The 18663-nt window shown below is 37.6% G+C and overlaps 1 long non-coding RNA gene across 1 annotated transcript; it reads left to right on the forward strand.

The window, feature by feature from the left end:
* The first annotated feature begins 8744 nt into the window (after positions 1–8744).
* LOC124142847 lies at positions 8745–14047 on the forward strand. Its single transcript, XR_006862211.2, has 3 exons — positions 8745–8808; positions 12345–12763; positions 13969–14047. It is a non-coding gene; the product is annotated as an uncharacterized LOC124142847 (long non-coding RNA).
* The last annotated feature ends 4616 nt before the right edge of the window (positions 14048–18663 follow it).

Consider the following 18663-nt stretch of genomic DNA (forward strand, 5'->3'; position numbering starts at 1 on the left):
GGGACTTAGGATGTTTCCACCAGGACAAAATATTCCCTAATTTCAAAATGGGCTTACTTTCTACTGTCATCTACATTTTGAACAAACAGATAAGCGGCTGTAAAATCACATGCATTTTGTAATAGCACGGGATTTCTGTCGTTTCCTTCAGGACAAAATATGCTCCAATGTCAAAACGGGGTTCTGAATTGTGATCTTGTAAATCAAATAAACAATTGAGAAAGAAATATTCAGTGTCTTATCTTGATCTGTACAAAGAAATTCAACATGATGTATCAAGCTTTATAAGAGTGATTATATGGTTTTTCCCAACCCTGATTTTCTCCTTCATGTCGACCACCATACCACCATATGCCGTTTTGTTTTCTCGTCTGTTAAGGTACTTAAGAACATTTGAAATTTGAAAAAAGTTGAAATTTCACGAAAAGACGCATTTATTCTACAACTTAGCGTTTCAATAAAGGTTTCACAACGACAGCCGATTTAGTAATTCCAGACATATAATGTGAGATATTTATATAATACGACACATCGCTCGTCAACATGATTCGCAATGATATATATGCTCTGCTATGACACTTTAATGGAGTTTTGACATCTTTCATAATAAGAAAGTGCGAAGCTAGACATGCATATCCTTTTCGCTTTGTTTCATTCATACTGTTTACATTTTGTTAAACATTGTATGCCATTGTTGCATCCTAGTTGCTTGGTTTTCAGGTTAACTGAATTCAAATGAGGACTTTCAGTTTAACCTCACAAGTGTTGTTATTGCTGGGGCGTCATTGCATACAGTTTTGGTTTAACGAGGCTAAAATTGCATGATACATTGTTAAAGACTTGATACCAATAACACACTGAAATCAAGAGTGGCACATATGGCCTAATCAGTAAAACAAGGATAGATCAATGACAAACATGGCAAAATCAACAAAAAAACAGTAATAAACCAGTGGCAAGAACGGTTAGGATAAAGGATATATCAGTAAAAAAGAATAAATCGCTGGCAGACATAGCTTAATCAGTAAAAGGAAGGATACACCACTGAAAAACATGGTAAATGAGTAACAACAAGGATAAGTCATGGCAAACATAGCTCAATAAATTATTGGTAAAAGCAAGAATACGTCAGTTGCAAAAACGGCTAAGCCGGTAAAAATAAGATGATGTCAGTGGGAAACGTGGATAAATCAGTAAAAACAAAAACAAAACAGTATAAACGGGTGACGGGTGCAGTGAAGGTGTGAACTAATTTGATGTACATGAGGAAGCTTCCCCTTCCACTCAGCAGTATCAGATCCTTTCTCTGTGGTGTCATGTAATAGTGTTTTAATATCATATTGCAATTAATGTATACGTTTAAGCTGTTAATGGAATTGACAATTCTCAACATCAAAATTAACAGTTCACGAGGATTTTCCAGCGAAGGTTTAGCATGATTTTTTATGTAGCTGTATTAAACATCTGTTTTAGTATCATGATTTAAATGTACATTTATCAATGTCATCCATTTTTCATTTCGTAACATTTTTCGCTCCTTCATTGTCCTTAAAATATTTTGAGTGGTTTGCACGAAACATTTTGTGATGATTGATGAATTTTAGATTTGTGTCAAAGTGTTTAGGTTTTTCGCCTCCAGTTCTGTCTGGTAAAATCATCGTATTGGATAATGGTTTTTTTTCGCAATCTTCCTGACATTTTCACTCAATTGTCGAACCTATTTACATCTGTAAAAATTCGTTCCCAGATTGGCTACGTCAGGAACTCAATACACGATAGTCTATTCCTTTGTTGTCAGTTCCACAAGGGATAAACCCCATCACCAAAAACAATAAACATCATGTAAAGAATAACAACAACACATTTCAACCAACCGTGTATACCTCCTTTCCCATCAGAACCATGTAGCATAAATCATTTTGACTCTACCACATGAGGTAAAGTTGACCCCACACAATCACGTTATTGGCTGGCGTAAACAATTCACTTACCCAGGCCTTTAGCGGAAATGATGCTTGCGGTAAAAGGCGACTATGTTTTTCGTGAGAAACGACTAACGGGATCGGGTGGTCAGGCTCGCTGACTTGGTTGATGCATGTCATCGTATACCATTTGCGTGGATCGATGCTCATGACGTCAATCACAGGTTTTTCTGGTTTAGACTCGATCATTTACAAACTGCCGTCTGGAATATTGCTAAGTGTTGCGTTAAACAACAACCAAACAAAACGGTACTGAACAGTAACTACATATGTGCTCGCATTATATGCAAAAACAGAAAAAGCCCAATCCCCACTTTTACCTGAATACCTCTAAAACATTCCAATCAGAGGCATGTCATGAACCATTTTTAATTTGCCCAATGCGAAAAAAACCATTGAAACTTGATGTAATTTTAGATCCGAGATCTCAAGGGATTTTTGGGTGAGATTGAAGGTCAAGGCTATCAAATCGGAAGTGTTCATAACTTCTGTTTGTGCATGTGCATGTAACCCGAACAACTTTGTAAGTACGTGTGGTGTTCATTTCCATTCACGTGGAGTGCACGTGGAACATATGAGATCAGGGAATCCCCACAAGGCCTTTAACACCACACCCATACACAGAATTCCCTGAACATAGAATTCCCGGAACATGTACATAACTGCTTACCGAGTCTTTGACACTCGTATAGAAGTAGGAAGAACATGACGACATGACGTTTGTATGTTGTTTTGGATAATAACTTCTATATTCTTTGTATTCAGGGTTATTTCTTGCCCCTTTATCAGGTGAATAGTAAGTCAAAGTTTTGAGATAATATACATCTCCCAAAAAACCAGCTTGGTTCAGTGAGATGCACATACATACATACATACATACATACATACATACATACATACATACATACATACATACGCACAAACACACACACACACACACACACACACACACACACACACACACACACACACGTTCCGCACGCTATGATTCCTTTGTAGAACGGGGCCCTGCTAATTCTAATATGTGTCTGAGACCTGGGCAAATAAAAGGGCAATTGAATTAGAGGGTTACGTATTGACTTGTCTGGGACTTGTATCGTCAGTAAGAGGTTTCAAATCACAGTATTTTGGATCAAGACGCAGATTAAATAAATGATGACGCATAGTTTCCAGATGAATATTGACATAGCTGAAACGTAATATATAAATGAACGCAACTATGTACACCTCATTACACATTTTAAACATTGTCCTTTTGTTACGTTTCAGAAGGTATTTCTTTGAGGAGCTTCAGTCGAGAATTTTAGGATGTCCACATGAACTGATATCTTATTCACCAACAACTGGTAATATAAAAGGTTCTGTTTTTAGATTACTTAGAAATATGTATGAAAATGTGAAATCATGCGTGTCTCTGAATTCTGGATTTACTTAATTCTTTGACCGTTCATTTGGAGTTAGACAGGGTTGCCGGTTGTCACCATTATTATTTTCATTCTTTTTCGATGACATTGCATAATTTTTGCAACAAGATAAGCAATGGTGTATTAGTATAGGTGCTCTACAGTTATTTATGCTGCTTTTTGCAGATGACATTGTAGTAATAGATAGTACAGTTATTGGTCTTCAAAAGAGATTAAATAAACTTTCCCAATATTGTGATCAATGGCAGCTGCAAATAAATAATGTAAAGAGCAAGGTAATTGTCTTTCGCAAAGGCGGTCGATTAAAGAAATATGAATTATTTTCTCTAAATACATGTCCGCTTGAAATTGTTTCAGTGTATAACTATTTAGGTGTACATCTTTCAAGCTCTGGTTCATGGTTTAATACAGAGAAAACTCTAACACTCCAGGCCAATAAAGTTGTGCAGTCACTAAAAACAAACATTATCGATTTTCATAAGTTACCTTTACATGTTTTGACTCATTTATTTGATGTCAAGCTTCTACCAATCTTCTTGTATGGTAGTGAAGTTTGGGGGTTTCATCCTTCACCTGACATTAATACATTCCATGACAATTTCTGTAAACAGCTTTAACATTTAAGATGGAGTACACCTAATATTGTTGCAAGGGGGGAGATAGGTCGTTATTCACTTAAAGTAAACCAATATATGAAAATTATTAAATATTGGACTAGATTGTTATTTCAAACTGATAATCCTATTTTGAAAAATGTCGATGATTAGCAAGTGTCCTTGGCGGATAAAGGTATTGAATGTTGGGCTTTTCATGTAAAACAATTATTACCATCATATGGTTTTGGTTCTGTCTGGTGTAATCAAGATGTTCCAAATGTAAATAAGTTTATTGTTTGTTTTAAGCAAAGATGTATGGATAAAGATCAGCAAACTTGGTTAAGTAAATTAAAAACACATTCCAAACTTACAATGTATTCAGGAATTAAACCATGCATTGTATTAGAAAGATATTTAACATCAATACCTGTTAGAGTATATCAATTTGCTCTTAGTTCTTTCCGTTGTTCTAGCCATAACCTAATGCTTGAAGAAGGTCGAAAAATTGGTCTTTCTAGAGATGAACGCTTATGTCCATTTTGTGTAGTCCGTGTAATTGAAACTGAGTATCATTTCTGCATTGAATGTCAATTTTACTCAGATCTGAGAAATAGTTTTATACCTAAGTACTACCATTCACAACCTTCATTTGATAAATTTTGCATTCTTATGTCTTGCCAAAATGAACATGTTATTAATAAATTAGCTAAATATATTTTTCTTGCTTTTAAGAAACGACAACAGTTTTTTAAATGTATGCAATAATTCAATTGTTTCACTATGTATATTACTTATATTATCTGGCGCCTGCTACTGTTATAATCCACTGAATCCGTATTGTATAATGGGCCGGTGGCCTCTTTACTGAAATAAACTCACTCACTAACCAACAACAGTACTCTTGAACACAAATAGGAACATGTAAGGTGATCTGTTCACATATAAATACATAGTTAATTCTATACTAGCAGTATTGACAAACAAATACCGAATTGCATTTGTGATAAAGTAAATTGTGAATTTATCTAGAAACCACCACATTTAACACGACCCCAGAAGACAATTTAACATTAACTTGCAAGTGACTTGAGGGACATAGGTTTCAACTAAGATTATTGGCACGATCTATTGGCATTGGCATATCTCAGTCATGATCAAAGGGTAAAACAAATCGTCGTTGGTAAAATAAAGGGCATTACATGCCGTAATATTAACTATTCGTGTTTCATAAATAATATACAAGATCGAAAGTGTCCTGTAATCGTATTTTGTTTGAATGTATATGTTTAAATATCTAATGAACTCCATGTCTGAATGTCAATCTACCTACTATTTGCATTTAAATGTATGTTGTTTCATGCATAAGTAAAACTTGTGACTTCACATGTGATTTGTAAAATGAAATATATATTATCTAGTGTTATGTCCTATAAGTATGTAGTTTCTGGAGCAATAAAAAAATATTTCTTTTTACTAAGTAACAGTCATAATGTCAACGGGTAATTGTGTTGATTAAAGCTTTGAACTTGTGACATATTTAAGTCTTTGGATGGCATTTAGAAGTGATACACATAAGGAAGTGAAGTAGATGGTGGTGGATCTGGTTGGATCTGGGTGGATTTGTATAGGGCAAGTAATGGGGGGAACGCATGTGCATTTCAATTTGCACGGAACTCTCGTGCATCGGGTCACCACGGCAGTGCGTTTGGGCGATAGGTTTTATTGTCATCTGCTGTGTTTTGTTTTATCATCAAATTTCATTTTTCCAGACAAGGTAATGTTAAATTTTAGAAACTTTAAAAAAAAACCTAGCCAGATATTTAAATGACAACTTTTCATGCAATGTTACTTAGGGTGACGATTCTCTTGCGGTTCAATATAAATATAAAGCCTACAGTTTGGAATTACTTAGCTTGTCGAAAATGACAATCATCTTTATACACATATTGTCAATAGCATATCATGTTGGCACATTGATACATCTTTTGTCTTAACTACAGCAGTTACGTCATGATCACTTAAAACGAGGATTTGTTTTATCTTTCAGTCATCGCTAAAACAACACTTTGACAAGCCCTTGGACGATTGCAAGCTGGACAAACCACCCGGCAAGTAGCCAATGCATTTCAAGTCCACGTAAGGACCATATACAGATCCAGCGACGGTACCAGACCACCAACACTACAGATGACCGACCACGTAGTGGAAGACCAAAGGTCACCAGCCGACGTCAGGACCGTCAGATTGTGCGACAGCATCTTAAAGATTGCTCTGTTACTGCTGCGGAAACTGCTCGACAGACCAAGGGAACGCACCAGCAAAACATTAGTGCGGACACCGTGCGTCGACGATTGACGAGCAGACACCTCCACTGTCACAGGCCACACCGAGGACCCATTCTGGCACCACGTCGTCACTGGGACCGTCTTCAGTGGGCAACACAGCAAAAGCGTTGGCACCAGCAGCAGTGGAGAAGAGTCCTTTTCTAAGACGAAAGCCGTTACTGCATCTCAACAGCAGATGGCAGAGAGAGAGAGAGAGAGAGAGAGTATGGCGACGCCGTGGGGAACGTTATTCGGATGCTTGTGTTGTTGAGAGAGACTCGAACACACGTAATACTGACTTGTGATGCCATTTTCTCAGAGACCAGTGTTGTGTTTCACTTTAAGACCCCTCTGACACTTTAATTTTAACCTTGATGACCAGTTTTGACACGTTTCAACGTTTTAATATGTCTCAAAGTATGTTTACAGTGTTTGGACAAATAAGGTGTTTCATATATCTATCCATGGTGACGTTTCGTTTGCGGTTATATATACTGAACCAAATTAAAAACTTCACGATCCTAAAATTTTAACATTTTGACCAGTTATCATTGTGGGCCCTTATTGTGCCCTTCAGATAACACCCGTATTTGTGCACATGCAGAGGATCGTCAGATTGTCTTACGTCACCTCCGTAACCGGTTTTTGACGGCTACTTAACCAGAAATGAACTGTTTAGGGGTAGACTGAGTGCGCAAACTGTTCGAAACCGTCTGAGAACTGCTCACCTTCAAGCACGACGGCCATACTGCGGGCTGATTCTGACTCAATTACACAGACGTCAACGTCAATTGTGGGCACAGCGACACTTACGGATTCAGTTTATTTTCTCAAAGAAACCACCACCGGTGGTACATGAGCGTTTACAGCTATATATATATACATATGAAAATACAAAAAGATATCAACATGACAAGTGACAGGGTCATAGACATACAATATATCTGGACAAATTTCTTATATCTTTTAGCCTTTTGGGTGAAACAGTTTTACAGAGTTTAAAAATATTTGGCCACAAGTAGTTTTTTTGGGGAATATACCGAATTCTTTGTTGGAGTAGAGCTTCGCATCTGAAAAGATAGTGAAACTCATCGCCAACCGAGAGTGAATCACAAAGTTGACAAAGTCTATCTTCTCTTGGTATATTGGTATACGATGGACTCAGAGGAATTGGAATCAAGTCGTCTTCAGTGATGAATCCCGATTTAATCTTCGATTTGCTGATGGTAGGCCTTTTATGGCAGCACATCGACCCGGTTTGATCTTCCAACACGACAATGCCAGACCCCACATAGCAATTTTGACAAGGAATTTCCTTCAGAAGGCGGGAGTCAACGTCATGGACTGGCCGTCAAGGTCTCCCGACCTCAATCCCATCGAACACGTCTGGGATGCTCTTGGCAGAAGTCTGCGCACTCTCCAGAACAAACCACATATTTTGCAAGATCTTGGCACCATTTTGCAGCAACAATGGCGTCGTCTTCCAAATCATGTGTTCACAAGCATCACAAGGTCCATGCGGAGGCGTTGCGTGGCAGTTGTCAACGCACATGGTGGCCATACACGCTACTGAACTTGTGTGCCATCAGATTCTCGTGCTTGGGACTTATGATTTAAACTGTTGATGTTATTACCGAATACCGTAGGTGCTTGGAACAAATAATGGTTACCACCGTTAATTAAAATTCTTCTTTGGACATTAATGATTAAAAATTACCTTCTCTGATACATTTGTCCGTTGTATGTCATATATGGGATTACTTTTAAAAATCTGAAGTTTTTAATTTATCTCAGCATAGTCATAAATATATATATGAAACAAACAAGAAATTGTTATTTGATGCTGATGGGCCTCAGTGCTTTGGGCCTTAGTTTTGCAGTGCCTCGGCAACAGTTTTCAACCTTCTAACGTGTTTATAACGTTTGTGATTTTTGGTCAAATCTTATTTCCTTGCGTAACATTTCTTTTGTTCGGCCTTGTAAGTACCCATGGTCTGTTGTATGGTGGCCTTACCTATTGTTGCTGGCGATATATAGCCCCGTATTTACAGTTGTACAGCTGGCTTAGAGTCAGATATTTGTAATGTTAATCTACATCTTATTTTAAGTCAATCTGTGATATATTGCTAGCTATTATTCTGTTCTTGAGTGTCAATATTTTTACAAACATACAGTATTAAAAAATATCTATTGCTCAAATTGTTCAAGATAATATGGTTGAAATATCGCCGAGGTGACTTAAATTTAAACACTTTTGCCCGGCGGTACATATTATATGGCATGTCAGTGTGTGATGATTAGTACGCCTTTAATGTACAACGTACCATAACCTCGTCAATCATCAACTGTGAGATATATGAAGGTGCAATCTGATCTCTTGCATGTACAACTATATCAGTGAAAAAAAGGTTAAGGTTGATGTGGGCTATAAAAGTAGAGACATATTTATCATCAGTCACCGGGGAACAGTAGCTGAAAGCTGGTAAGTGATCTGTCGTATACTTACTGGTAGTCTGACATGACGCATGTTATATGCAAGTTATAAGAGCACAAGACTCGCACTTATTAGCAGTTTTGGCTAATTTTAGCTAAAATAACTTTACATAATGTGTTTGTCTGCAAACTCACGTGTTATGATGTATATCAATATCACTCAGAATGTGTCAATTTTAAAGCATACTGATGTTTAATGGTGCTTGTGAAAGAATATTCAAAATAAGGAATTCGAATTTTGTTTTTCAGAGGCAATCGCCAAAAGATTGGATTATTAATATGTTCCAGTAGATACGTATAGCAGATTTTAAAGAGATAGACAAATTGAATTGGGACTTGAGCCCAATGTACATAAATGACATCAAGTTACCTTAGCCCTGTTATGAACACCTTTATTGGTCGATTAATAAAATTATATAGTGATGTAGAGTTATCATACATGTCCAGATATCAAGCTTGTTCATGATCACAATTACCTTTTTCTGGTAGTATTTATGTAGCCAAAGTATTGACCATTTGAAAAGATAAAGGATTTTAATATACTTTTATGTACAGTTCTCAGTAACATACAAGGAGACCTAGCCATATATCCCAACCGTAACATGAATATTGCAATTTGTTGCAATTTTACCAGTGAATATCCTGAATATTATGCTTGTGAGAATAAGGAGTGTAAGGACTTGTACTTATAGCAGATTCTACAATAAGATTACAGAGAACATTAGATTGTTTGCACCGATGCTGTATTAAGCGGGGAATAGAAATCAATGATGATAGAGCACAGAAAATGGTATTTTGGAAATATGAGAAGTGGTCATATAACGGAAAGGAAATTAAAGTTACTCTTTCATAACTGGGCAGCAAAGCTCTTACACCGATTAAAACGTTAATTAAAACTTAAACACAACGTAACTGCAAGAAATGCTTTCGAAATGTTTGATAAGGACATTGTACCGATTTTGACTTATGAAGTGAGATATGGGGTTTTACGCAAACAGCAAATATCGCATTTGTCCACAGAAAGTTCTGTTAGATTGTATAAGTACTAGTTTCCAGTTATCAAATCTTGTCACCGATGGTGATTGTGGGAGAGTCCCATTATACATTACCCTTCATATGAATTGCATCCGATGTTGTCTTCGTCTTATTTCAATGCCACGTGACGGGTATCTTTTTCAATGCTATCATTTTTTCGAACAAGCCTGCTTCACACAATTTTCTTTTCCTATGTGGTTTTGGCTAAGTATAGATCGCTTAACATGTTGGAAACATATCTCTATTTCTTTACCCCGCCGTTATATTGCTGGAATATTGCTAAAAGCGGCGGAAAACCATACTCACTCACTCACTCTATTTCTTTACGTCTTAAAGTGAGTGAATTGGGTTTAACGCCGCTTTTAACATTATTCAAGTTATGTCACGGTGTTAAAGCTTAATGAGGGATGCACGTTTACCACGAAACTCACGAGCACGAGTAAGGTGCTGACAAAACAAGAAACATCATCGGGGCGAACCGGAATTCATACCCACAATCACAAGTTTCTGGCGTGTCCAAGGGACGCAACTCTGCACAGCGAATCGCGGCGCCTCGGACGACTGGGCCACCCGTGCCCCCTTGACGTCTTTAAGAAAAATCATTGATTGATTGTTATAAACAAGACTGGCATTACAAACTAAATAGCCCAACGTTAACATTCTATTCTACTCTAAAAAGAGACGGCTATATATGTGACATGAGGTAATTATTTACAAGAAGGCACAGCTTAAATTTCGAAGTGTGTATAATGCATTAGGCATTGAGAAACTAGGAAAGGTTGAAGTTCTGTATAGAAGAAGGACATTAAATATTGAATTAAATGCTCTTACAAGATGAAGAAAATGTACTATTGCAGTGTCCCTGGTCTAATGATAAACGATATTTGTTTTATATCAAATATTATCAATCGTCATGACATGAGATCCATTTATTCAAATGATGAGAAATCAATATCAACGCTTGCTAAATTTTGGATTCATGTTCCAGATTCATGAAGACATTGACCAATAAGTTATACCAGCGCACATGTGTTCAATGAAATATATACGTAAATGGGCCTGTTGGTTTTAAGAGCAATAACAGATTGTCATTGTCTTTGTCACAACTCAAACTGTATGAACCAAATGTGTGTATCTTTGTCTCACATGCCTGCTGGCAAATGTTACAACGGGGTAGGTGAGAAGATCGAAAGTAGAGTTGGGTCCCCAGAACTTGTTGTAGTGAGTGAGTGAGTGAGTCAGTGAGTCAGTGAGTGAGTTAAAATTTAAAAAGTTCCATATTCAAAATAGATATTTTTAGACTCTATAAAAACCTGTCGTCGACGGACAGTAAATAACTAGATTTATCACAGCTGTTATTTAAAACCAGTTGATAAACATAAAAATATAACACCATACGTAACAATACAAGATAAAAATGAACCATAGATCGCCAGCTACTGAAGGTAGATCACCATACTGGAGTCCATGATTGCTTGTTGTGACAGGCAGCTGAAAAAGATCGGGTGGTCAGTCTTGTTGATTGCACCTTAAACCAACTACTCGTGTATCAGACCCATAGTTGATTATATACAGACTGCCTTGGTAGAGTTTCCCATCAAAGACCATAGTTACAGTATGGGATACGTACCTAAATACTGAAATTATGTAAGCCCGAATATTGCACTTTGTTTTGATCATCCTGTTATAAATAGAATAACGTCCTCAAAATTTGTCAGAATGTTGTTAAAGGGCAAGTTCACACGGAAATGAACCAATTTTTCTTGTACTTTTTCCACATTAAAAGTGTTAACATAGAAGTGTCATAGACAAAAATATAAAAACATCATATTTAATTAACATATTTTTTGCATTAAAACGATTTATATTTTTCACATTTACCAAGTGTTCTATTTCCATAACAAAAACACCATGGCTTATGCCCCTTGCAATATGACGTCATTGGTGCCAATTGATAAACATTATGACGTCATCATGCTTTGTTAGAGCCGCTTCACGTGGTGTAGGTACAGTTTTGTGATTCTAGCGTCTCAGATGCCAGCCAGAATTGTGTTATGCTGAGTCACTACTGCGCCGGAGTGTGTCGTAGACCATGTTGTTTGACCGCAAACTGGTCCTTGATATCTTTTGCGTTGAGAATAGACAGGGACCCAGTTGAATTGGCACCAATTACGTCATAATCTAAGGGGGATAACTCAGGCCTATTTCGCTCGTCAAACGAAGGCCTCATAACGGCATATCATTTTAACACTATTGTGAGCTTCCTACTTTCACTGTGAAAAAAAATGAGTGTATATTTTCAAACACAGATACTAATTAATTCTAAAATTGCGTTTTGTTTAGAAAAAGAAAGAAAGTGATTTTTGCGTGTACACTTCCCCTTTAATGACAACAATTTCACTCGGAAAGATGATGTACGGATAAACGTAATTTAAGTAGACATTCAACTGAAAGACGCCCATAAGTTATCAAGTTGTATCTTTGTTTCAGAAAACGTCAGGATGAGGAACATTCTCATTATTGCGTTGGCTGTTGTGGTATTGGGCGTTGCACAGGCCACATACCCACCCCGATACGAGCCCCGCAACTACTACCCCAACCCTTACCCCAATCCTTACCCAAACCCTTACCCAAACCCTTACCCAAACCCTTACCCCCATCGCTACCCTCCTTACCCTTACCCTTACCCCCGTGGTCGCCTCCCTCCCGTTAAAGTTATAGTGAATACCGACCAACACATGGTAAACAACAACCAAGGAGGGAACGGGGCACCAGGTTCTGGCAGACAAACTTCTTTTGGTTACAGTGATGCCGACGTGTCTTTTGTTGGTGGCCATGGACCATTTACTTTGAGTCACCCCAAATCAGTCAAGAAGACAACTGGCTTTTACACCAGTGCGGCCCTTTAGGTATGTCATTTACTGTAGATCGTCCTGGGAAATTTGCTGAGCATTTTATCAGCTATAGCTTAATGTTAGCGCACAGTACCTTATATACCTTTTATCCATAACTGATGACGTCATAGCTGTTTTGATCTGACAACGTTAGAACAATGGCATGATTGTGCCCGTATCTATTTCTTAAAGCTAAACCCGGATTTTATGTATTTTCATTGATGAAAATGGTAAATATGACCTCAGTGTTACGGAACATCTCTACCTGGGAAACCATGCTCGGCATAAATAACGTTAAATCACTTGAGACAGATTAACCATAATTCCTCGTTGGGCGAGGATATCAGCAAACGAACTGAATTATTAACAACTCCGGTAGAATATATGAATAAATTTATTTTAACAAAAGAAAGAAGAGTGTAACTATATTTGCATACAAACTTGCTACCTTTTGTTTCCGTCGTCAACCAATTCTCTAAAGGTAAACAATGTTATAACTATGTTGAATAATAATTGTTCTGAAAAGACATAAACGAGTTTTGAAAACATAGTCTTCCATGTATCTTTGCTTTATTGATTGACAGTGCATGAGAAAAAAGTTACTCTTCTAAGGGTCAATATGACACACATAATCTCCAGATAGTGATTTCTTAATTACATATATGAAAAGCTATAAATTTAACACGGGCCACAATGAGCAAGGGTATGGTGTTGAGAATCCAACAAACACTATCGGCGCGAACGGGGATTCGAACCCATGATCATAAGTTTTTAGCGTGCCCAAAGGACGCAACTCTGCACAGCAAATGGCGGCGCCTTGGACGACTGGGCCACCCGTTCCATCTCTTTTGTCAGAAGGTGTATAGTGACCACTAAACATAGCTGAAAGTGTATGAAATTTTATTTATCAATTCTCAAAGTATCTGAAGCTATGAACTTGAGATTTCAAACGAGTGAAAAACATTTCTACAGGGACTACTATCAATCTACCTCAATAACATTATGAATTGCAGAATAAAATCATGAAGATCAGTACAAAAATACATAGCATACAGAGTGTTTGTCTTTTCATATCTCATCTCATCTTGTGACATGAAGAATTCACTCGTATCTACATAACTCATGCAAATATCAATTCGACATGTCAGATCGATGATATCATTGTCATTTGATAATATACAAATATCCACTATTTAATTTCGTCATTTTTTACTTTTCAGACCAAGTGGAGACCGACGGTGTCACAAAACCTCGAGTATGTGAGTACACCGTGACACAATAAATCATGGTGACATTAAATCAGCTTACTGCGTTTGATTTCAAGACTACTATTTACAATATGAATCTTCACCTTCACTGATAGTAATTTCCAACAGGGTTTGTTGGTTTGTTGTTTAACGCCACACTCAGCAATATCCTAGCTATATGACGCCGGTCTGTAAATAATCAAGCCTGGACCACACAATCCAGTGATTAATATCATAAGCATCGATCCACGCAATTGGGATCGATGACATGCATCAACAAAGTCAGCGAGCCTGACCACCCGATCCCGTTAGTCGCCTCTTACGACAAGCATAGTCACTTCCAACAGGGCATCTGACCAAAGCAGTCAACTCATACAGAGACAACAAAAATCACTCGTTGGAGCAAAAAGTAGCAATTTTAATGGAAACCTTTATTTGAAAGAGCAAATGAACTCCATTAGGAACTGAGTCAGTGGTTTCAAATCATATTAACATACTTGAACATTAACAAACCAGCAAATTGGATAGCTACATCACCATGGATCTGCTTTGATCCTGTTTGGTCTATTTTTGAATAATGCTTTGGAAAACACAGACACAAATCACCAAAACACTCGCATAAACGCACCTCACTTCAAACCTTACCAGCATGGCAAATGATTAGTTCTTCACTAATGGCTCAAGAATACAGAGTAATGATTTATTTTTGGTTGGACCCCACATTCAGCAATATTCCAGCTAAATGACGGCGGTGTGGAGATAATTGAGTCAGTGCCAGACAATCCAGCGATTGACATGAGGAGCATTGATGATATGCGCAAATGAGATACAATGACATGCATCAAGTCAGCGAGTCCGATCACCCGATGCTCTTACGACAAAAATAAGTTGCCGGAATCCTCACGGGAATCATGTCACTAATAGCAATATCTTGGCCTGTAAATAATTATAATTATACTAATTACATAGACAATATGGCTCGGTTTCACGCATGGTACTTATTACAACGCGTAGGCTTGGATTCGAATTGGGCTCCATACCTTGGCGTATTGGGACACTTCAGAGGAGATTTTAAAAACTGACTTGCGGCATTAATAACCACTGAGTTTGTATCAAAGCGACGTGTAATTATCCCCCGCCCTAACGAAGTTGGCGGGGGATATAGAAATGGGTCTCGTCCGTGTGTGTGTGTGTGTGTGTGTGTGTGTGTGTGTGTGCGTGTGTGCGTCCCGATATCGTTTCCGGAGCATAACTCAGAAACCGTTAAATATTTCTCTACGAAACTTTGCATGTCTATCAGACTCATGCTGAACTGGTGCCTTTTGCTATTTAGGAATTTTATAAATTTATATTTTTTACGTTTCCATGGCAACAAGTTGGACTTAGGTTCTATAAGGGTGGTGTTCGTTTCCAGAGCATAACTCAAAAACTGTTAAATCCTTTCTTACAAAACTTTGCATGTCTACTAGGCACATACTGAACTGGTGCCTTTTACTATTTAGGAATTTCATAAATTTTTATTTTTTACGTAACCATTGCAACAAGTTGGACTTAGGTTCTATAGGGTAGAGTTTCTTTCCGGAGCATAACTCAAAACCCATTCAATACTTTCCAACAAAAACTGTGCATGTTTACCAGACACATACTTGACTGGTGCCTCTTGCTATTTAGGAATTTTAGAAATTTTTATTTTTCACATTTCCATGGCAATAAGTTGGACTTAGGTTCTACAGGGGTGGTGTTCGTTTCCAGAGTGTAACTCAAAAACCGTTAAATACTTTCTTACAAAACTTTGCATGTCTACCAGGCTCGTACTGAACTTGTGCCTTTTGATATATAGCACTTTTAGAATTTTTTATTGTTTATGTTTCCATGACAACAAGTTGGATTTAAGTTTTAATATAGGATTGGTTTACTTAAGTAGTATAACAAATAAACTGTTAAATATTTCCTTGCCAAACATTGCATGTCTATAAATAAAGCGCATACTGAACTAGTGCCATTTGATATTAAGGAGTTTTAGAAATGTTTATTTTAGAATTTCCATTGCAGCTATTTTGACATGGGCTAAGAGAAATGTTGGGTCAGTTACCTGGTTTGGGACCATAACGTGTTAAAATGGGCGGGGGATATAGATCACTTTGTCAACTATACGCTTGTTCTGTATTGATTGTAGCCAGATGATTACAACTCTCATATCGATCCCACATTGCAGCTCCAGCCTTTGGTGTTTACATTTCACAACTTTTGAGATACAATTGAGCATGCTCTTGTTTGTTTGGTTGGTTTTTTTCGTCGCCGCACTCGTCAGTGTTACTCTGTCTGTACATTAGCAGTACACGGGTCAGAATGTAGGGAAACCACCATCGTTTCAGCTGACCTACCAAACCAAATTCGTATTGTATACATAAGTGATTGATTGTAAAGGATTGTAAAGTGTTCATATTGTGAGTCAGGGATACCTGCATGCAGAAATAATACCAGCCGTTCAAATAAAACGACAACGCCACAGGAAAGTCAGACTGGGTTATTTGCTGAAGCAGTCCACTGGGCATAATAAGCAAAATGTGATGGATATTATGTAAAAAAATAATAGATAACTAAATCAGTGATGACACAGGTGTTCGCGGATAGAGTCAGAATGTCCTGCTTTACCTGTAGCATAAAAAGGTAAATGTGTACATGTTGCCAAACGGCACCCCCAGCAATACATCTTAGTCAATACTCCCACAATGTTTTGTTGTTTAACGCCGCACTCAGCAATATCCCAGCTATATGACGGCGGTATGTAAATAATCGAGTCTGGACCAGAAAATCCAATGATTGACATCATGCGCATCGATCCACGCAATTGGGATACAATAACATGCATCAGCCAAGCCAACGAGCCTGACCATCCGATCCCGTTAGTAGCTTTTAGCAGCAAGCATGGGTTGCTTAAGACCTATTCCAACCCGGATCTTCTAACTGAATTTGTCAAAGTGCATCATACGACTATTGCTCAGAAGTTGTTTGATCAAGGTTACAATAGTTATGGCCTCGATAAAGCTGTCAAAGGGTTTTGTGGTAGGCAGTTGGAGGCCATTTCAACCTCTGACGCATCGGTGACAGATATGAAAGCCAATAAATCCCCTGTTTTAGCTTGTGCCGTGCGTTCCCGAAGTTTTTTGTTGACTTGCCGTTGAATCTGTTTGTTGCGGGGTACCACCGGTGGGCAGGATACGCTCACCTTTTCGCGTACACCTGGTATGATAACTGTTTGATAGTGATTTATAGTTATAAGCTCATGATATAGTCGGTATCGTGCAGTCGACTCTGCTTTTGGCAGAGATTTCTCATGCATATAGAAAGGGATTTGTCGCATTTATTCACAACCAGACATGTCAAACATTGTAACTGGACCCGTGGAGATTCCATTAAGTTATCCAGGAAAAGTATTTTGTCCATCGATATAAATCCAGCCAGGGCCCATGCAGGAAGTAAAGGCACTGTAAGTCCCCATGGTCCCTGGTATGGTGATCTCCCTTTAGTTACTGACGATCTCTAGCCCATTTTTATATTGTGTTGTTAATTCTTTCTGCTTTTATATGTTCCTCAAATAGTTTTAATACACTCTGTGATATTCTGGTTATTGTACTGTCCTTTGAATACAGGTTTTTATAAAGTATATATACTTATATGTTATTAATGTATTAATTCCCGTCACGATATGGCTGAAATATTGCCGATGTGACGTTAAATATTAACTCACTCACTCACTCACTCACTCACTATTTCGTCCATCCTACACTAGATAAATACTTTAATGTGTGACTATGATCAAACTACAATTAGAAATATTGCACTGTATTTGTGTTATGCCTTTACTTATCGTGAATCTGTATTTGATGCTGTATACCATTAAATCTACCATGGGCCGTTGGCCAACACGTGTACGATTAATAAAGACATAAAGATAAGTTATGCTTGTTGTAAGAAGCGACTAAAATGGACCTGGTGGTCAGGTCATGTGACCGTGTGAATCAATACTCAGTTTATTCATATATATTTCCATAAAGCATATTACCTTACGAAACTCGAACAAGCTACCGTGATATCGCCTGGGGTATAGTTATCCCATACTTAATTAATACAATGCATTATGGTCCGCCTCACTCACTCACCAACAGATTTACCACACGCAACAAATGTTATTTGTGGGCAGAATTAATAGCCAGTTTTGCTAGTTAATTACATTCAATGTACTGCATCGCTAAGACCTAAACCAAACGTACCTTGTCCTTCCAAGATAAGAATGCAAATTATTGATATTCACAAAAGTATACGTTGTTGAGTCGACACTGATAGCAAGCCAGTTTTCTCAGTTCCAGAGTCAAATAACTATCACAAAACTAACCATAACTTATATGGATGTAATTTAACATGGTAAACGAAAATCAAAATTGTGTAGATATGTCTGTATAAATAAAGATCAAGTTTGATGGTCACCGAAGCTGTTCATTATCACGTTCGTATATTATGGGATGGAAAGAGGCACGTATTGAAATGGGACAATATACCTTTCTTCTTTAAATAATTCCTTCCTGTGTTTCAAAATATATAGAGAATGTCACCCTCGTGTCTTTTGATATGAATATATCAACACGATTTGATAAAAGTGGGAAAACT

This window comes from Haliotis rufescens, unplaced genomic scaffold (assembly GCF_023055435.1).
Source record: "Haliotis rufescens isolate VD_foot unplaced genomic scaffold, xgHalRufe1.0.p SCAF_59, whole genome shotgun sequence".
NCBI classification, from domain to species: domain Eukaryota; kingdom Metazoa; phylum Mollusca; class Gastropoda; order Lepetellida; family Haliotidae; genus Haliotis; species Haliotis rufescens.